This window comes from Poecilia reticulata, linkage group LG11 (assembly GCF_000633615.1).
Source record: "Poecilia reticulata strain Guanapo linkage group LG11, Guppy_female_1.0+MT, whole genome shotgun sequence".
Lineage (NCBI taxonomy): Eukaryota > Metazoa > Chordata > Actinopteri > Cyprinodontiformes > Poeciliidae > Poecilia > Poecilia reticulata.
Genome location: NC_024341.1, coordinates 9,698,619 through 9,718,597, shown reverse-complemented (window position 1 = coordinate 9,718,597; position 19,979 = coordinate 9,698,619). Strand labels below are relative to the sequence as shown.

General features: G+C 38.8%; 2 protein-coding genes across 2 annotated transcripts in view; both read left to right on the top strand.

The window, feature by feature from the left end:
* Positions 1 to 7,279, top strand: part of col8a2 (collagen, type VIII, alpha 2) — a 57,910-nt gene extending 50,631 nt beyond the window's left edge. Inside the window, exon 4 of the mRNA XM_008421611.2 lies at positions 7,261 to 7,279. The gene's annotated coding sequence lies outside the window, so the exon portion shown is untranslated. The remainder of the gene's footprint in view (positions 1 to 7,260) is intronic.
* The window catches only part of ptp4a2b (protein tyrosine phosphatase 4A2b), a 25,151-nt gene continuing 5,525 nt past the window's right edge, over positions 354 to 19,979 (top strand). Inside the window, exon 1 of the mRNA XM_008421614.2 lies at positions 354 to 483. The gene's annotated coding sequence lies outside the window, so the exon portion shown is untranslated. The remainder of the gene's footprint in view (positions 484 to 19,979) is intronic.

The window sequence follows — 19,979 nt, the reverse complement described above, 5'->3', positions numbered from 1 at the left end:
GCCCAGTAGGAATGTGTCTATGGCTCTGAAATTGCTTTGTTGTAATACGAGGTGTCAAACTTTAGTCCGCAAGGTCCACTGTCCTGCAGTTTTTCGATGTGCCACAGGTACGAAACACTGGAATGAAATGGCTGGAATGAAATGGCTTAATTACCTCCTTCTTGTGTAGATACGTTCTCCAGAGCCTTGCTAACGACCTAATTATTCTATTCAGATGTGGTAGAGCAGAGGCACATCTAAAAGTTGCACGGCAGTGGCCCTCCAGGACTGGAGTTTGACATTTAGTTCGTATCATTCGTATTACAATTTCCGACGGTCCGCAAAGGCATCGGGAGGCTCCTCCCCTCCATCATAGCCCGACTTCCAACGAGAATTCAGGGTGCAACATTGAAGAGGAACAAAAAGGCGACCTGACAGCGGTGTTTTCACTCCCTCCACTTTCTCCGGGGTAGTTACGGGATTTCAATGTTCAGCCTGATCCTTGTAAGTATTCGTTGGACAAATTACGAACATTGGCTTTCCATTTTTTTGTATGACTAATTAGAAGTGGGATATTACATGATAAGAAGGTTTCTACGATACATGGCAGCCGCAGTAAGTTGCATGAGGGCTTGCCTGATAAGGCGAACCACTACGTTAGCCTAGCTTCATAGCTTAGACAGCCATGACTCTCGCCGCTTTTACACAGAAAGATGTATTATGAGACAAGGAAATGTTACCAGTTTGTTTATTACCTCAGTGTTATGGAGTATACATCTGGGAAAAGTCAAAGTTATTGAGACTTTCTCAGATTGAACGTTGCTAGTGGTGACGGCAAAATGCGGAGTTCAGCTAACCTGCTAGCTAATGTAGCGGTATTAGCGTGCTATTGTGACCACTGCCATTTCCTAGAGGAAAACGGAACATTTCGAACGGGTTTTATTGAAATGTCGACAAGAAAGTTCACCGTGAACGTTTCAGAGATGTTTTTTGCCAAAGCTAAATATTGCCCGTTGTGTCACATTGGCGGTTAATGATACCTTTAATTGTACATTGAGCTTGCGAAACAGCTCAAGCTTAGCAGATTGTGTGGTACGATCTAGTTTGCCTTTAACCAGTGGTTAACGTTTTTTGCAGTTGCTTCAAGTGTAACATTGACCGCAGACGTACTGTTATTACATGTTAATTTAAAGCAAGTGGTGGTCACCTTACGTTCTGGGATTTAGTTCTTTTACAGAGTAACGTCAGTAGTTTTGATGTAACAGTCTTGGCTCCCAGATGGCGACTGAGTTTAGCCGGTTCCACCCTGAGTGACAAATGTTGACTCAATTGTATGGTTGACCTATTTGTTCGAAGCCCTGATCCAGGCCACCATTTAATTTTGCTCTGAGTTTAAACTTTTCAAATGATACCTATATGTGTATATTTTAAACAGTTGAAAATCTGAAATTCTGGGCGCTTGTATGTATCAATTCACACTCAAATATTTTTTGGGGGGGAAAAAAATGCTAAAAAAAAAAAAAAGTATCCTGTACAGATTTTGAATTTAAGCTTAGTTTTATTATATGTACTTTTCACTAAAACTTAAAAGAATTCATGACTATTGCTTGCACTCTCTGCAATAGTTTAAGGATTAAGATCACAAAAGTTCTGACCGTACTTTGCTGTATCCCAACATGAACTTAATAGACAGTACACTGAATTCTAAATCTACATGTGCTATTAATGTGGATTTTAGAAACTAATATTCCACAATAGCAAATAAGCTATTTTGACAGAGATGGCAGAGTCCTTCAACAGGAAAATCCATGTAACCAAACAGACTCGCTGATGGAAACATACCTGTTCCCCTCAACCGAACTGACACCTTGTCTAACAATTTACACACACGCACACACACACAGCCATAGCATGTCCACTGGTCTGATTTGACTCTTTAATTTACTTTGATGCAGAAATTGCTGCTACTCCCGAGGTTGGATGGGTCTGTAATTTATCCTTTCTGGTGTTTCTTGAAACAGAAAGCACCCCTGCATTTTAGCTTTTGTGGGCTGAAGTGAAATGAGGAAATGCAGTTGGGGGGGGGGGCAGGAAGTTGACTTGAGCAGCTGTGACACTAAAGGCCACTGCAAATTCCCATGCCTCACTGGTTTTTGATTTATGGCTGCTCAGTGATTCCGGTTTCGGTGCTGGTAGTAAATTTCAACGAGAAGGTGGTACGATATTGACGCTCTAAACATTCCTGCCAACATGGGTGGATCAGTGAATGAGTAACAGGTAAGCTAATTATACATTCCTGCTTATGAGTGAGCCACAGCAAGGTGACCCACTTAGCTTGTAGTGGCAATAGAGGGTGAGGTATAGAAACCTGGCATATAAAGAGCTTTCTTTTTCTTTTTCTTTTTTTCTTTTGTTGACACAAAGATTATCCTGATGGGTGTCTGACAGAGCAACTGATTCAAAGGTTTTTTTCATGAAAGACATGAATACCTGACAATCTGAATAATAATGTCACCTCAACTCTTTTTATATGACTCATTCTTCAACACATACGCGGGTCATTCCTGCTGGTGAGCTGGCTTTCATCTTGAATCTAATTGGCGCATGATGCACTGGCCAGTCTAGACGGAACATTTTTTGAATTCACTCCCCGAGATCACACCTTTGCAGTCATATGGTCTCACACTGCAAGGTATATGCTTATAAATGGATGTGAATGAGACTTTGAGCTGGAGGGAATCCCATGTCATGCGGCTTGTCATGAGAAACCAAGTTCCCCCCCCCCACACACACACATATACACACACACACAAACTCGATTTGAATTTTCAGCTTTTCTTTTAAATGTGCTTAAAATGTGATGTTCAAAATGTCCTGCTGTACGGGTAGGTTGAGACCTAGTCAAACTTGAATATCTCAGTTTGCAAATCTTCAGATGGGATTTTTTTGAGAGAACCTAGACGTTGGTGCATCTATGTGTGTTTTAACAGCAGAAACTGTTTCTGTTTTAAATCCTCGCTGTTCCCACTGCAGGACCTGGGCCAAATACATTTTGCCCGGTAAGGTGTTGGCGCTTTGTGGATGTACCTCGACACAAATGTCAAGGTTTGGTTTGTTTGAGAATGGATGTCAAACATTTCTTAGCATTTTGTTTCTGTCATCTCCCACTTTAACTTAGTTGAAGACTCATATTTTACTTGAAATTCAGATGGAACTGCTGTTTTTCAACCGTAACATTAAAACTCAAAATGAAAATCAATGTTTTATTTTGCTTGGATTTAAATGAATGAATAAATAGGCTGACTAAGTGAACACGCCTCCCGTCAATGTCAAACCTAACTCCACAGCATTGAGTATTGTTAACTAACTTCAGGCTGAAGGAAGTGAGGCGCATTCCAGCGCTTATTTGGTTAATTTATCTTTGGGACACAGAGTGCAAGATTTAGCTCCTAAAGGTCTGTGCATTTCCTGACTTTTTAGAGTGATTTTTTAAATGTTTGAGAGTGTAACCTCTGTGATGCAAACATGTGTTATGACTTTACAATAAGGGGCTGTGATCCTGACCACACCACAGTCTGCTTTGCTACAGATGGGAACAAATAGGCTGATTTAGCATAATTTGGTTTGATTAAATGCCATTTTTCCTCAATTTGTAGTGACTTTACTAAAGTTCAAAAGTCTAACCACTGAGGCTAAATCATTGGTATGAGTATATTTTTATTTGATCAGTCTTTGATCAAGACTGATCAAAGTTCCAGGTTGCTTAACTTGAACCGCTACAGTTATTTCTGGGGCTTCCCGGTAACTCAGCTGAATGTGCAGCGGTCTCATCTTATTGCCCACCCCCAAGGGGAGACTTGCTTTCAAATAAAAGTGGGAAAAAAAAAATTAACCATGCTTTTAAATTACGAGCAATTTTTATATAATCAATCTTTTAAACTGCTCAAGTTATACGAAGAAAAAGCGGTCTTGCATTTTATGCGTACTACGTTACAGGAATAAAAGGGTAGTGTTTTATCTGTGTAGAAATGCACTGTGGTAGGAGGGGAAGTTCTCAGCCTTGGTTACCGTAACTGTGAAAGGCGAACCCCATGTACTGAAACACGATGCCAACTTATCAAAGCGGGTTACTGGGGGAGAACACCACCTGTGTTGTTGCCTGCTGGCTTTAAGCCCATCTAGCCACGGGGATCCTGTGAGTGTTGAAAGGTAGGGTGGAGAAGGCCTGCTCAATGTTGACTGGCTTTACATGGTTGTCTGAAAACCTTACATAATACAATCTTTGGCTTTAAGGGTTATTCTTGTGCATTGAAGTTGTGATCACTTCTCACTGTGCGAGCAGCAGGGAGTCAACCTTCACTTTTTTTCTTTTCTCCTTTTTTTTTTTTCTTTGACCTGCTGGATGTTCCAACTTTTATATAGCAGCGCATCACTCGGCGTATGCCTTTTCAGTTTTCCTGCGTAACATATCTGTTAATGAGTCATGCTGTGTTTGGCACGGTATTCGTTTACAGTTGTTGCCGTAGCGTTCAGTTAAAGCAAAGACACAGACTCGCTGGGACTGTTTGTCAGACTAACACCTCATGTAGATGCTGCTGCTGTGGTGTTGCCTGCTGAAACTATAGCAACAGGTAGGACTTGGAACCTTGCTTTGGGTTAACTCTTCTGTGTGACTTTTATCTTTTAACGCTTTTTTATAATGCAATTATTTTTGGTGGTGGGTTTTCTTATTTTTTTGACATGAAGCTGATGCATTGATTCAAAATCTGTTTTGGTCTAAAGTGCTGGCGGACATGCAGACATCAATCTCGCTGTGTTTCTCTTATTACCTAGGCATTAATTTTCCTCATGCTGCAGCTGTTTTTTGTTCTCCCTCTTAAGAAGCTTATCAAACACTTAAACTGACTGACGGCTTCTCCCCGAATGACTCTAAACTTGCTTGGTCTTCACGAACATAATCTCAGAACAAAAGGGATTTGTACCCAGTAGCTGTGATTGTATAATTAAGTGTATTTTTTTCCTATTAAGAAAGTTGCCATTCTAGCAGACTGACCTTGCTGTCCATTTTCAGACATTTAGGTTTAACGCTGCATGTCCAGTCTCATGTTAGTCTCAAATATATCAATGTTTAAATATGTTGTCATTGTTCAGATCTCTTCACAAAGAACATCAAAATTCCCTGTAGAAGCACTTGTTGCTACCACAGAGATAATTGTTGATATAGCAACAGGTGAGTCCTGATGCAGCTCTCTGAACGCAGCGTTTGCTTCCAAATGTCAGCAGAATTGATGTTGCAGTGGGACCAAACCTCTTGGTAAATATTTGTGCAGGCGCTCTCTTGTTTCTGTCAGTGTTGGCATTCTTTGTAAAGTAGATCTTTTATTTTAGTGGCTCACCTTTACATCCTACTGTAGTACGTTTCTCTGGTTTCATCACAGGCATATCAATAATATTTAGACTATTCCGCAGTCCAGACAATTAAGCAACAACCATCTTTTTAACTCTTAAACGATAAACTCTCAAGTTAATGGTTTGTACAGACAACTTCATGCAGCAGTTTGGACTTTGAGCATTGATTGTGGATGCTCCAACTAACCTGTTCACTGCAGTTTGGGTGGAAGTCATTATGTAACATCTGCTCATTCCAATTGTTCATATCTGGAGTTAAAATACCCAGTTTAACGCTTTAGCAACCGGAGAGGGTGTGTATGCCAACAAAATACCAAGAACTAATTAACTTTTTCTTTTTACATGAAAATACCAAGAACTAATTATCAACTTTTTCCATGAAACTTTTTAAAATACACTTTGCAGTAAAACTAGTAGGGGTAACACTAGTTGTTCTAAAAGTCACGCATTTTGTTAGTTTTAGCCTAATGCTTTTATTTCATCCTAAAATATCAATGATTTTAAGTTTGTAAACATTCTTCTGGAACTAAAAGAAGCACATAAACCTGTTCCACCACTAGAACCAGAAGCACACAATGGAATTGGAACTATTTTTATTTTCTTTTTAGCTTGATCATAATTCTGGGTCAGTGTAGTTGACAACATAAATATCTGAAGAAAAATAATACTTTATACTTGGTTTCAAAAACTAAAAGCACACTTTTGTGGTCTGAAGGATTCATGAACAAACTGATGCACTTTTTTTTAGTTTAGTAAAAACTGATATAGATTTGAGACGTGCTTTATTGCATAAATTGAGAGACAAAATGGTCCTTTAGTGCTGATGGCAAGCCATGAGTCAGATGCCAGCTTTGGTAATAGTGCACCACATCGCACAGCCTTATCTTATTGTATTTGCAAATTACTTTTTTTTTTTTTTTTTTCTACCTGGTTCCTCAAATGATGTCATACAAAGTTGCAAAAGTAAATGGAGACTTTTTGGTTGTTTTCCGCCAGCTGACGAGCAGCCGGAAAACAATGTCTTTATTAGTCAGCTGGGGCAACTCGAGAACTATTTTCTTTCTTGCGTCAACAGAAGAGTTTCCAACATGGATTCAAAATGGTGGCAGCTATATGCAGCAAAAGCATAGCATATAGCTGCTCTCTTCTGTCATTCTTTTTATAAGTTGAGATAATTTATCATTCATAAAAGTCTCTCTTTTTGTGCCTTGGCTAGATTGCCAAAGCACATTTTTGGCAGGAACAGCGGTGCTACTACCCCTTACACTAGTTACATTTTCCTAGTGTATTTAGGAATAATTTTGAGTTTTATGATTTTTGTCCCATTGGTCATTTAATTCTTTAGGTAGATAGTTTTTTCATTAAATTAAAACATAAGACAAAAGGACTGCTTTGGTTGCTTGGCGCTTGTTCTGGCACTTTACATTTCTGTTCCCTTCTCTAAGCTCTTTAGCCCTTTTCTCTGCCCTTGCCCACCCTCTAAGCACTATCATAAGGCTTTGATCGTTACATTGTTTATCTGTGCTCACTCAGAGGCTGTAAAGCGACGTGATAAGTGGACCTAACCATGCAAAGTACATGTGTGTTGGGTGTTTCTTTTCATAGGAGTAGGGAGGGGGTTTCCATGTCCCCCCCACCTCGTGTTTCTAGCTTGCAGGGACACACAGAGCCAGAACAACAAGCACTCCAACTGAAGATTAGCTTCTGTCCTCTGGGAATACAGCAAGGCAACCAGTTGTGCTGAACACAGGATAGTCGGCATGCCCATTTTATCAAGACATAAACACAGCAAATAGTCTTTGTTTAAATCCCAATCATTTAGATTATCAGCTTTGGAAGATATTGTATAAATCCTTAGATTTTAAGTGCCAATTCTTTAAAAAAAAAAAAAAAAACGCCTAGATTTAAGTGAATATGCGACACAAGTTGATTTCTCTTTATCCAATTTTGAGGTTTGCACTCACTAAATGTATGCTAAGCTACCAGTAAATAGGGGATCTAATAAAGAACAGCTCAAAACAAATTACTGCTAAGTATTGTGCTTTTGAAAATAGACATGCTGATGTCCGTCTGTAGAAACTGCAAGCAAAACAGGAATAGACCGTTTTCAAAAGATGGCGACAAATGCCAAACTGTAGCACTTTAAATTTAATTAAAATATACTGCTTTTGCAAAGCATTGGTTGGATGTGTGATCTTTTCTGTATAGGGCTGCCCACATTTTGATTACATCTACTGAAATGGCACGTATCCTCTCTTCTGTCATTGGAAAGCTCAGTTTGCCCATAAACTGCAGTTTTTACTGTTTGACATTTTGCTTTTAGTTCCCCAAAAAGTTGCCTATACAGACTTTCTCTCTGGACTTTCCACATTCTGCTGTGTTGAATCTGGTGCAACTATATCGCCAACGCAGCGTCAGTTTGTGCATTATCCATATCGCAAAGGAATATGCGACACATATTCCTTTGCTAATATATCGGCTAATGTATTACAAGTCTTATGAACTTGCATTGTAAGTGCTTATGTAATAATTAGACAGGCGGACAGAGTCTCATTCAGCAGCAGATGTTCACATGGGACAAAAATGGTATTGCCTACAATGTTAAGGGTCACAGAGTGACATAATGAGAGAAGAAGCATATCGCCACTAATGCCATGACCGTATTTATTGTTATTGCTATTAGATTTTTCTTAGGTCATGTGGACATGGTTACCTTTAGACCAGATACTAAATGGAACCAGAATGTCACAGGACAAGTGGTAAACTCTTGCAATTGCTGTAAAATGTTTTAGCTCGTCTTTGCCCGGCTGCCTCAATTCATTGGGAAATGCCATTATTTACCGGAGGTGATGGCTCCTTGTAGTAGCGCTGAACTTATTTGTCCTGAGGGTAATTATTGGGCTATAGGTCTTGACATCTTGACCCATGGGAGTCCCAAGCAAACCTTGCTTGAGCTCTGGAAGGATTGCAACACTGGCTCACCCACGTTACACTTAACCCTTAATATGAGCAGTTTTTCTTACAATAGTCCTCTCTGTACAGTAATCAACTAAATTTACAATACCAAGTTAGCTTAAGGTTAATTACTTATCAAAGACTTTCTTTATTACCTGCTCTTGGAGGGAATTTTATTTCTTGTAGCACTGATGGAAAAAATATCCTATAAAATTCTGTTGTCACAGAAAGCAACATTTGTGACTAGTTTTGTATCTTTTTGTAGGAATGTTGCATGCGTTGTGCATCATTCTGCATATTAATCTAAGTTTAGACTTTTATTAAAAACACTACCCACCCACAAAGTGACTGTAAAAGAAGCATATTTTTGGTACAGTCAATTATGAAACTTTATTCCTCACATTTCTTGTTGGCCGCAACGTGAGTCATGTTTTTGAACTATATAGTTTCAGAACCACATTCATGCTCTTAGCTTTGATATTTTCAGTCCAGCTGGCTACATTGAGTATTATTCCATGCCACTGAAGGTACACTTGCACATGTGACTTTTTAACATGCATACTTCCAGAGATATTGTAGACTCTAGATATGAATGATTAGCAAGTCTACCTCCTTGTTTGGTTTCTTTTTTTTGTCTGTGTTCAAGATTTATTTATTTATTTTTCTACGCTTGATCTTCTTTGGATAAATGCTACATGGTAATGGAAAATTGGGACACATTTCTGTTGACTTTGAAAAAGCAGTGTTGAAACAATTCTACTGCACTTTTAGATTGCGACATTCAAATTAAATAAGCTCATTAAGTAGTGAAATTGATCATCAATAAAGCATGACATACTGCAACAAAAGTTGGTATTGATAAAAGTTTGGAAAGGGGGTGAAGAGTGTTTGACTAGATCTTTGGCATGGCACTGTCTGGAAACCATCCTCCAGGAAACGGTTCAAGCGCCCTCATCTAAAGGTTAGGGGTGTGCTAGCATAGTTTTTCAATACAATAACAAAAAGGCCCTTGAAGTGGAACATTGCGTAATTTTTCTCTCTCTCCCTCTTTAATTATCTTTTAAGGCGAACAAAGATTCTGTTCTTGGAAACATTCTGAAGGGACATGTTCTAGTGCTTCCCACATCCGTTCCTGGAAATGTGGCAGAATTCCGTCAACAAAACACGTAGTCACGCAGCATCCACTGCCTTGACGTATCACTTTCTGCCGAGCCTGCTGTTTGCAAATCCCCAGGCGAGGGCAGGTCGTGAGAGGCACAGCAACAGTCTGGGATCGCCGGAGCTGAATTTTGCATATACGCCTCCATCTTTCAATGCTGGCCTGTCTAGGCATGCCTGGGGATTTGAGTGTTGTGCTTGTTACACTAGATAAACTGGTGAAACTAAAAAAAGGAGAGGTTTAACTAGAGTTGCTTATTGTACTTCTGTCTTTTCCTTTTGGTTTTTGCGTTTGAGTTTCGCATTCTTTCAAGCATGATGAACGGCAGGGTGTTTGTCACTTGTTGAATTTCGACACAACTGGTTTACAACCACATGCAGTATTCAACTCTATATTCTTGGGGTATTTCCTTTCTTTCATTTGTTTTTTTTTGTTTTGTTTTGGGGTTTTTTAACAAACCATAACTTTTTCCAAATATGTCACACTTGTAGTCTTTGCAGTTTTTAAACCTGGACATTTTAAACAAGAGTAATGCTAATAGTCCTGAGAATCACTTTAAATTCTGTTATTCAAATGGTTAGTAAGACTTCCCTAAGATTTTTGTCTTAAAAAAACAAAACATTATTGTTTCAGCTTTTCCTGGAGGTGTTGTACCATCACTGCAATCCCCCTCCTGAACACCAGCTGTCACTGCTGAGAAAATGTGGCCGAATAGCAGGAATATTCCTGAACGGAGCTGAAGTATTTAGTTGCAAGGGGTAGTCTCAAAGAACGGTGTGATCCCCACTATCGAAAAGACCTAATATTCACAGAACTTTAGGCAACTTTATTTTTTTATTTTTGTATTTAGTTTTTTCAGTGCGTTTAAGCGAGGGCTGCAACACATTACTTATTCAGCTGTTTAAAACAAGCAGCAGCCGTAGACCAAGTGGAAAGAAATTTTGAGCTGCGTCATTGTTCTGTATTTTACTGAACAGTCAGTTACTGTAATGGACAATGTGTTAATTGCATATGCTCCACCAAAATACAATATTTCATAAGTAGAACATTAAGTAAATGAGATGCCATTCATTTAGACATGAATAACCTTAGACGTGAAGTGTTTGCTCTTTGGAGACTCCTGAATATCCAAAACTATCTTTATCATGAATTCTTACCAAAGATGAAACCATAGTCAGCTTTCACATTACATATTGAAAAGACGGTTATATTTATGCTATGTTATTTGCACAACAGGAGAGGGAAAACTCTCAAAGCTCCAGCAGAGATTTTCGTCCGGGTCTGCAGCTTGACCCCTCTTGAGAAAATTTGTACCACAAGTGTGAACTTATGACAATATGCATTTCAAGAATACTTTATTACTCTCATCAGTAAACTGTCGTGTGTGTGTGTCGCCGCAGAAAGTTCCCAGAAGTCATTCGCTGTCAATATGAAGTCGTAGAATCAAAGGAGGGGGGAAAACTTGAATCTTCTGTATTTTGTGATTAATAAACTTGTCTGTTTCATCATTTACAAGTAAGATACACAAAATTTGTCTCATTATTAGTTACTGCTATCTTCGCTGATTATTGCTAGTTAGTGATTTTGAGACTTTTATCTAGATCAGTGTTGCCTAATGACTACCAGAGAATTAAAATGTATAACTAGAGATGTGCCGATCAGGCTTTTTCCTGCCGATACCGATCAGCCATGAGGGCCGATCACCGATCACATAATTATTATTTTTTTATCATAAACGCTACCGATTACATTATGTGGAAAAAGGAACCATGAATTCACCTTAATTTAGACAAAACTTTTTTAATAACTTTTTCCAAGAAGAAAACTAAACAAAACAGGCATTCTGCAAATTGTACTATCTTTAACAGACTGATAAGTATAAAACTCAACATTCAAAGGCAAATACAGGATCCATTACAATAAACAATCCAGAGTTACTGAAGGAAAACTTCCTGATAGCATGGTGGCTAGCTGATTACTGCTAGTTCTGAGTGGCTGTTTCTGACTGAGTGGAGTAATTATGCAGAGCAGGGAGGAGATCGATTATTTTTTTAGAGATTATCTGTCTCTAAAAAAAAAAACGAAAGTTTTAATACGTATGCAAAATGTATTTTTTTTAGGTTAGATGCTGCAGCTTTAAGCAGAGGTTCGGTGTGAGAGTCACTACCAGGTGGAGCAGAAGTGGCGCTCCGTCTGTGAAATATTACTACCTGTAGCGCGTAGCAACGGTTCAACAGCGAGAGCAGAACCAGCGTCTCACATCGCAGCTGAAATTATTTTGCGGGTTATTTGTTTAGCTTTCTGATTGTCATGCTAATCCAGGTGAGTGTTTGTAGCTGTGTGCTGCTTTACCTGCTATCTGATCCTCCATATGTCTTTTTTACTGCAGTGAACCTCGATGTAGCCAAACTCCGTCAAGTGTAGCATTGTTTTTATGTCGCATTAGCTTCGTTGTGTTGATGCGTTTTGACGCGCTTCAATTTTCCGCCGCAGCGCGCAAACTTCCCCATTCACTCAGTGCGTTATAGTTCCACATCRCTTAGGATTTGTTGCTGCTTGTTTGCGCAGTGTGAAGGAAAGAGGAGACCAGCTGCACAGGCAGGCTGCGAAATGAGAAGCAGGTGATCGGCATCGGCAACAAGAGCCAATGTTCGCCGATCACCGATCATGCACTTTTTCACGAAAATCGGGCGATTATGATAGGTGACCGATCGATCGGCACACCTCTATGTATAACATAAATGGTTTTATGTAATGGTACGTTTAGGAAGAACAGATGACCATTGACTATTAAAACTAGGCATATCCACACTTTGTTTTGTTTTTTTGTTTTGTTTGTCTTCCAAGGAACATTGTGTATTTACCTTCATTAATAATATATTTTGGATATTCTTGAATATAAGTTTAGGAGCAGCAGTCTGACCTGTTCCTTGCTGTGCATCAACTGTTTAACAGTGATATTTGTATGAATAACTTAAACCATAAATCAGGCATTATATATAGGATTCAAACTGTATAACCTAAAGTTGCGTGGTTTTAAACGTATGCAACATTTATTTTCATGCATTTATTTTTGAACATTCCTGAAAATTCCCATTTTCACCAAGTGGCATTCTGACCAGATTTTCCTATATATTACTACAGTGACGTTTAATGGTCTCTTAATTTGTCTACATGATTGGATTGATATTTTTGGATTGTTTGACTATACATTTCTAATGACTGGATTTGAATCATGTCAATTTGCTTTCTAAAGCTCTGAGAGATCATTTGTTGTGAATGGAGGAAAAAAAAAACATTTTTAAATTCCCAATGCAAACGGAGTTTGTGAATGCTTCTGATTGGGGGGAAAACTTCTGAGGAGAGGATAAATACAGTAGCCATTTTTGTCATTTTGAAATGATAGAAATGGCAAACTTTCCAATCCATTTTTCTAACATTTTCAAAGATGCCCATTAAAACACTTCAGAAAGGACAAACCACCTTCCTGAAAAGCCGTTCTCCTTCGAGGGTTCATGCGAGTTCAAGTGAAATTAAACCTGTGTTGGACCAGCGGTAAACACTCATCTAATGGTTCTGGCTAATGGAAAAGCAAGCTGGTTTTGAGAAGTCTTCAAATTGAGGTCCCTGAACTTTGTTTGTACTTTTTTTTTCCCTCAACATTTGAATTAGTCGTAGCTGCTGTGAAAGTTTGGGTTGAATCAGCCCCAGTTTTAGGCGAGAGCTGCCTAACCATCATGTCCAGTCGACTTTTTTTTTTATTTTTTTAGCTTTTGTTCCCCATTTTGTCTGGTTTAATGTTGCAAGCTTACTGTTGTGTCCCTGCTCCCTTGGATGTCAAAGACTTATCAGCTTTTTTTCTTGTAACTGTACTTTCTTGAACTCCTTGTCATTTCCAGGCATATCAGTTATTTTATTTAGTACTTGGAGAGGTCAAAGGGGTGTTTGTCTGACACTTTGTTCCCCTTTTTGCTCCTACAGATGGTGTCTGCGTAGTTTTAAAACTGTCAGCCACCACCCAGCTCAGTTTTCTCATTTTCATTTTTGTTTTTGTCACGATTGATATTGGTACTTACTTTTTATATATATATATATATACAAAAGTTCAGAATAAAAATTAGTTGGGTACATCCTGCTGCTTTCAAATTTACGGGAGTCACCAAATGTCACGTCTGTGATGTATGTTGCTCAGCTCCCCCTCCTGCCAATGGACAAGGATTGGACACAGAAAATTAGGCCTCCGACTGCTTCAAGGTGGCATAATCTGGCCATGCTCGGTCTGGCTCCAGACAAAACATCAGCGAGGAGACGCACGACCTCAAACCACCAGACAGAGATGCATATAACATCTCTCTCAAGAAGTGTGGGGGGAAGAAATGCCCTCAGACATTCCTGTTTACTAAAAGTCTGTTTTGCCATCACAGTCCTACTAGTTTCTGTGTATGTCCGACCAGACACTTAACCTCGTGTGTGTTTGCACAATCTAATTTTAGTAAAACACTCCTTCGTCCATGTAGCAACTGTATTCCCTGAGCCGGCTTCTGTGTGTTTACACTACTTACTTCTGTATGTGTTGTGCTTGTTGCAAGAGTCATGGCGATTGACCACCTGAGTACTATCGGGTTTCAACAGAAGCTCTCGTTGTCCTTGTTAATTACGGAGTCATGTTGCATTGAAGTGCTTAACAAAGTGAAAGGTTTTGAATTAAATCAGCTGCTATCAATTCTACCTCCAAGCCCTTAAATCTGTTGAAACATAGCAATGTCCGTCATAAAGGATAACATGTACTTTTAACCCTGGTAAAATGCTACTTTTTAATTCAGATTTCTCTACAGCCGAGGCTGCCTAAAGCAATGAGTCAGCACCTGTTGGATCCCCATGCCCTGATTCCCATTATTCTCCTTCTTTTATCGCATGTTTAGGTTTGTATGTCCCTCTCTGTTCTCAGATATCGCTGTTCTTATCAGGTAGTACCGCAACTCCCTGCTCAATACCATTTTATTCCGCGGCCTTCTGTTCTTTCTCCTTTGTCACTTAAAAAGACGTGTAAAAGACCGTATTTTCCGCACTATAAGGCGCACCTAAAAACCTTCAATTTCCTCAAAAGCCGACAGTGCACCTTATAATCCGGTGCGCCTTATATATGGACCATTGTCCGCCCCCAGCCCAGTCGCAGAAGGTTCTCCTCGCCGACTGGAGTCGGACTGTTTTGTTGACATTCCCTTTAGTTCAGCTCCATCTAGTGGATGCATAACGTAACTCCAGCCTCTACTGTAGCGTCTATTCTATGCGCCTTATAATTCGGTGCACCTTCTAGTGCGGAAAATACGGTAGTTGGCTTTTTTTAAAAATTTTTATCCATACTATATACTTTTGGCTTTTATCTTTCCCTTCTTTTTCAGTTTTAGCAGTGCTTCATCCACAGCACACGTGATGTGGGAATGGGGCACAAAGTAGCCCACTGTGTGGGCCTCTGCATGAACAAAGTGACCTTTTACCCAATTTAGAATATATATTTGTACACAGCCATGCATGCACAAAATAGCAACCGCTATCTATTTTTTATTTTTTTTTTTGTATATTGCTGTGTGTGTGTGTACATGGCAGAGACTTGCAGTGCAAAGGCTTTTGAACTGAACACTTTTTATTTTGAAAAAGGAGATGAATTCCAACAGAGATGTGGATCTTTCAGTGTTTAGGGATTAAATTCAGAAACTATTTTTTTCTAGTAAATGCTAAGAGATTCTGTTTAAATTATGACTGGGATGAGGAAAATTCAGTGTAAACAGAACATTAATTTAAAACGTCTATAAGGTTCCATAGTGTATCAAATTCAATCAGTTTATTTAAAGAGAAAAATAGGTGTGCGCATAAAATTCTGTAACTTAAATTACCAGCATCAGGTTAGCTTAGCTGTCTGGATTTTCTTAAATAAAAATGTATCAAAGAATTATATAAAATGCAGAAGTTGTGCAAAGATGGCCTTTTACGGTAGTCAAGTGAACACATAATGCGACTTGCAGTATACTCGCAAAAACGTTCAACTGGAACACATCTTTAAATTTGTTCATTTTGAATCAATTCACATTTCCCACGACTAGATCTTTATTTTTTTTCCCTTAATTTATTTCACATTTTTTGCACCCTTTAAATTTCAATACTTTTTTTTTGTTCTCTGGTATTTATCAGGAGTCAATTACATAAAGTAAAAACAAGTTTCAGTTTACTCATGCATTTTGGAGATAGTGGAATTCAACAACCTCTGGCTGTATGCAGGATAATGTAGAAACACATTGATTTTCTGTAATAAAGACAAATATTACAAGGGACATTCGGAAGTATTGATTAAAAAAAATAAAAAAACGGGTTTAAACTGATTAACATAAAATACCTCTCCCACTCATTCACTATAAACTCAACCAAAGATGACTGACTTGTCACTTAGCAGCTCTGACTGCTAATTTATGCATCACGGTTTGTTTCCTGTGTGGTTAAACATGCTCCGTCGTCTACAAACCAAGTGCAAGTGCGTCTCGTTCTTACTGCATTGAAGCGGTTCATGATCGCAGAACCAGTTTGCAAATTTCAGCTGTAATTTGCATGCCTTCCTGACAATGTGACAGCCCTACAGGCAGCTGCTTTGGTCTGATGTTGCCAAGTTTTACCTACTTCCTTTTTGAAATCGCCCCCGCCCCAATTTGTTTATCTGTTTTGAGGGCCCAATAAAATCAACTTCATTTTTTACTTTTTTTTTCTGTCTTATCCTATTCATTTCTAGAACAAGTCAGGTGAAAATCCAAACATTTGGAATGTAAACAAACTGAAAAATTCAGTGGGTGGTATTATTTCAGGATTAAATGCAATCTAAAGAAACTTTGTTGAACGCAAATGAAGGCATGGTGGTTAACTTAAAGTGTATATCTTGATCCTTTGCTCATATTTATCAGGGAAATAAGCATGTAAATTTTGCAGCACCAAATGTCTATAAATAGTGTTGGTTACCCTTTTTTTTCTTTTTAAAAGAAGAAGTTGTTGCATAAACAGTTTTCGGAATCGTTGCAAATTTTCAGTCAGCCCATGAATTTTGTTTGCTTATTAGCATGTTAAGTGGATAGCAAGCTAAAAGGGAAGTGCAGATGCTTAGGCCTGCTCAGACTTCATTAGGCATAATGCAAATCCCGCCCCCAAATAAAGCCCTACTTTCCTTTTATTTATTTATTTATCCTCATGGTGACATTCAAATTGTCACCCTGTCTTTTTGTCTCTCTAAACCTTGCTGTTTGCTGAGTCTTCAAAACAAACAGTATGACTTCTTTGCATCTGGTCAATCATCCCTAGTCTTTTTTTTTTTTTTTTTTTTATCTTTTGACATAACCTGTCATTGTGGAGGTCCTGTCTGGTCCTTGTGTCAATGTTTTGCTCCGTTTCTGTTTATTCATCTCCTCGTATCTTTGTGTCTCATTACTAATGTTAAAAACAACCGGCAGCCATCTTTTTTATTTTTTTGTTTTTGACACTTCTCTCCATTTCTGAAGAGTCAAAAGTTCATTAAATCCTTCAAGTCCCCATTCTTCAGCTGTCTGCATGCAACCCTCCTGTTCTGTTTCTGGCAGCTCGAGGGTGGTAATTAAAGGCGTCACAGAGGATCTCGGCCGTCGCAGAATGAAAGGAGTGGGGGAAAGAAAAAAGTTGAGTCTGTTTTTGAGAGTGCCCTTATAGCTGTTGCCAAGTACAGAAGAGGGAGAGAAGAAGAAAATAGTAGAATTTAGAGTGGGTAGATGCGTCCCTTTGACTCTGGTTGGTAGTTGACTGCGGGTAAGCGGCAGCTTGGTGGGAGTTGAGGAAAGATGAGAAAGTTGTTGTGGTTTGTAAGAATGGCATCATATTCCTGGATCCCTTGAGCTGTTTTTTGTCTTTATAAAACCTACTACAAGGGAAGTGGGTCCAGTTGAGACGCATCGAAATTTGCTTTTGCTCTTGTAAGCGAGAGAAACGGTGATTCACAACCAAGTCTGGTCATTTTTGAAGAGTTAAAAAGGGAGCGTGGGACTGAAATTCTGGCTCTTGTTGAATCTCTGTCTCTCCCCCCCCCCCCATTAATCCTCACCTTGTGACTATGGCCTATACAGTGATAGAGTCTGAGCCTTCTACCACCCACTCTTGTGTGTACCTAGTCGTGATAGCCAGCTCCCCGCAACATGTCCTTCTGCGCAGGCCCTCACACACACACACACACCTCCATGTGATATCGCTCTGAGACGGTTAAAGCCAGTTTGCGGCAGCTGGCTTTAGACTGTCGAGGACTTGGCAGCGGTTTGACTGGCAACTCCCTAGCTAGTTACAGACCAGACATTACCTGTTCTGGGACGGAGCCTTCTGAAGCCTGTGTGTGCCAGCCCTGCTGTGCATATTATTAGTTTCCATTTGGTGGTGAATTTACAAAGTGTCGCAATCCAAAGGTGTTGTAATTTCACAGCTAAATAAAGCAATGTTACAGACTCGGAAATGTGCTGCAGGTAGCAGGATTTTTTTTTTTTTTTTTTTTTTTTTTAAATCAAAATTAACTAATACAACTTTCTGGTCTTTGTTATTCCAAGACCAGAAAATGTTATTAGTCTTCTGCGTATAACAGGTTGTCCGCACATACTTAAATGTCTTACCCTTTTTTTTTTCTTTTTTTTTTTTAATGCAAGATTAAGATCTTAAAATGTCTTAAGTTCATTAGGATAAAAATGTACGTCGGCCTGAATACATTACTCACAGCTCTTAAATGTTTTTTTTCTGGCAGGACTTTTTTAATCTTACATATTCTATCAGTTGCCTGAACGATGTTTGTTATCCACCACTTGTGCTGCCAACCCCAAATTTTTTATCTTGGCACTCTGGGCCTTTAAGACTTAGATATTCCTGAAGTACCTCTTATATTTGTAGGTTTTTTTTTTTTTTGGCTCAAGGTGATATTGAAAAAGGGTTTTAAAGTCATACTTTCTGGAACCTGCAGATACCCTGTGTACCTTTTGCTCTTGTTTTTTGTTGATTAAACATCATGTAATTAGATCAGTCTTGGTCACGAGAAGAGGAAGTGATCCGTTGCATGTTTAGACATCTCAGATATGCTGGGTGTGTGGTGTCCTTCAAACGATGAGACGACGCCTGCACCGCATTTAGTTAGGTGTGTCCTTTTTATTGAGGGTTTTAGTCACTCAAGTTTACATTTAAGATGATTAGAAACGGACGGATGTGCTCTTGAAGTGCTATCATTAATGCATTTTAGTGCGGACAATGACAGTGGAGACTTTTGGCCACATCGCCATTGCATTGTCCTTGAATGTTACCATTTATTGTGGAGCTAATGGAATAATACGAGATACTATGTCTTGAATATATTGCTTATGATGAGGGACGCACACGTTATTCATCGTTGACCTCTAAATTTCAATATTTCTCAAACTGTAATATTTAATCGAGCTTTAGAGCTCCAAACACACGCCAATTCAAAAATAATAATTATACACTTTTCAGTTACTTTTAAAATTGAATCCATTATTATGGAATTTGATTACGATGGGATGCTTGTGTGATTTAAAAGCTCTTGTCCAGTCAAGACTTTTGTATTAATTATAATAACACTGCTGAATGGGAAGCCATTTTCTATGGAGAGTTAAACAAGTATTTGGCCCAGTCATGCTCATCCAAAACTTTAGACATTTGTTCATCCAAGTACAGCCTATAAAATATGTTGTTTCAACTCATGGACTTGTTCTAATTTAAGGCACTTTGTGTTACCTTAAGCATTCACCGCTGGCCGAGGGAAAGGATCAATTAGTTTGGTTTTTGGATGAATACTGAGATTAAGGATAACATGGGCACTCTAAGATCTACAGCAAGCTTTATGTATCAGGAAGTGTATTAAAAATATATTAGGTTAAGGACATAGTCTGACGTATGAAAGGTAAGAAACAGTGAGTTGTTTTTGTTCCGAGTCTGTTTGTGTTTAGTAAACTGGAGTAGATTATTTTTAGACTTTTATTGACGGAGATAATGTTCCGACTCTGTTTGGAGGACATAAATGACTGTTTACCTCATATTTTGAACACAGGAAATATTGATTAAAATATTGACACTCTGCACATTTTCTGACAGACAGTGCTGCTGCTACGCAGCACAAACTTGCGGACAGGATTTAAGCCCGATGATCCGCTTTTAGCTTTATTGTGCAAACGTTTTGACACAATCTGTGTCTTCATCAGAGTCGGAAGTGAAATATCAACGGCGGGTCATGCAGTCTAGTATAAGCAAGCAATTATTACATTCTGAAAATGGCATTTCTACATTTGTGGTACTAAGTAGGGGTTTCAACCAGACGATCATGTGGACATCCTCTGCAGAACAACTTTTAATGTTTTGTAGTGCGGTAAATGTGCACTTCCCTTTTAATGTAAATGTTTTAAACTTGTGATATCTAAATATATATATA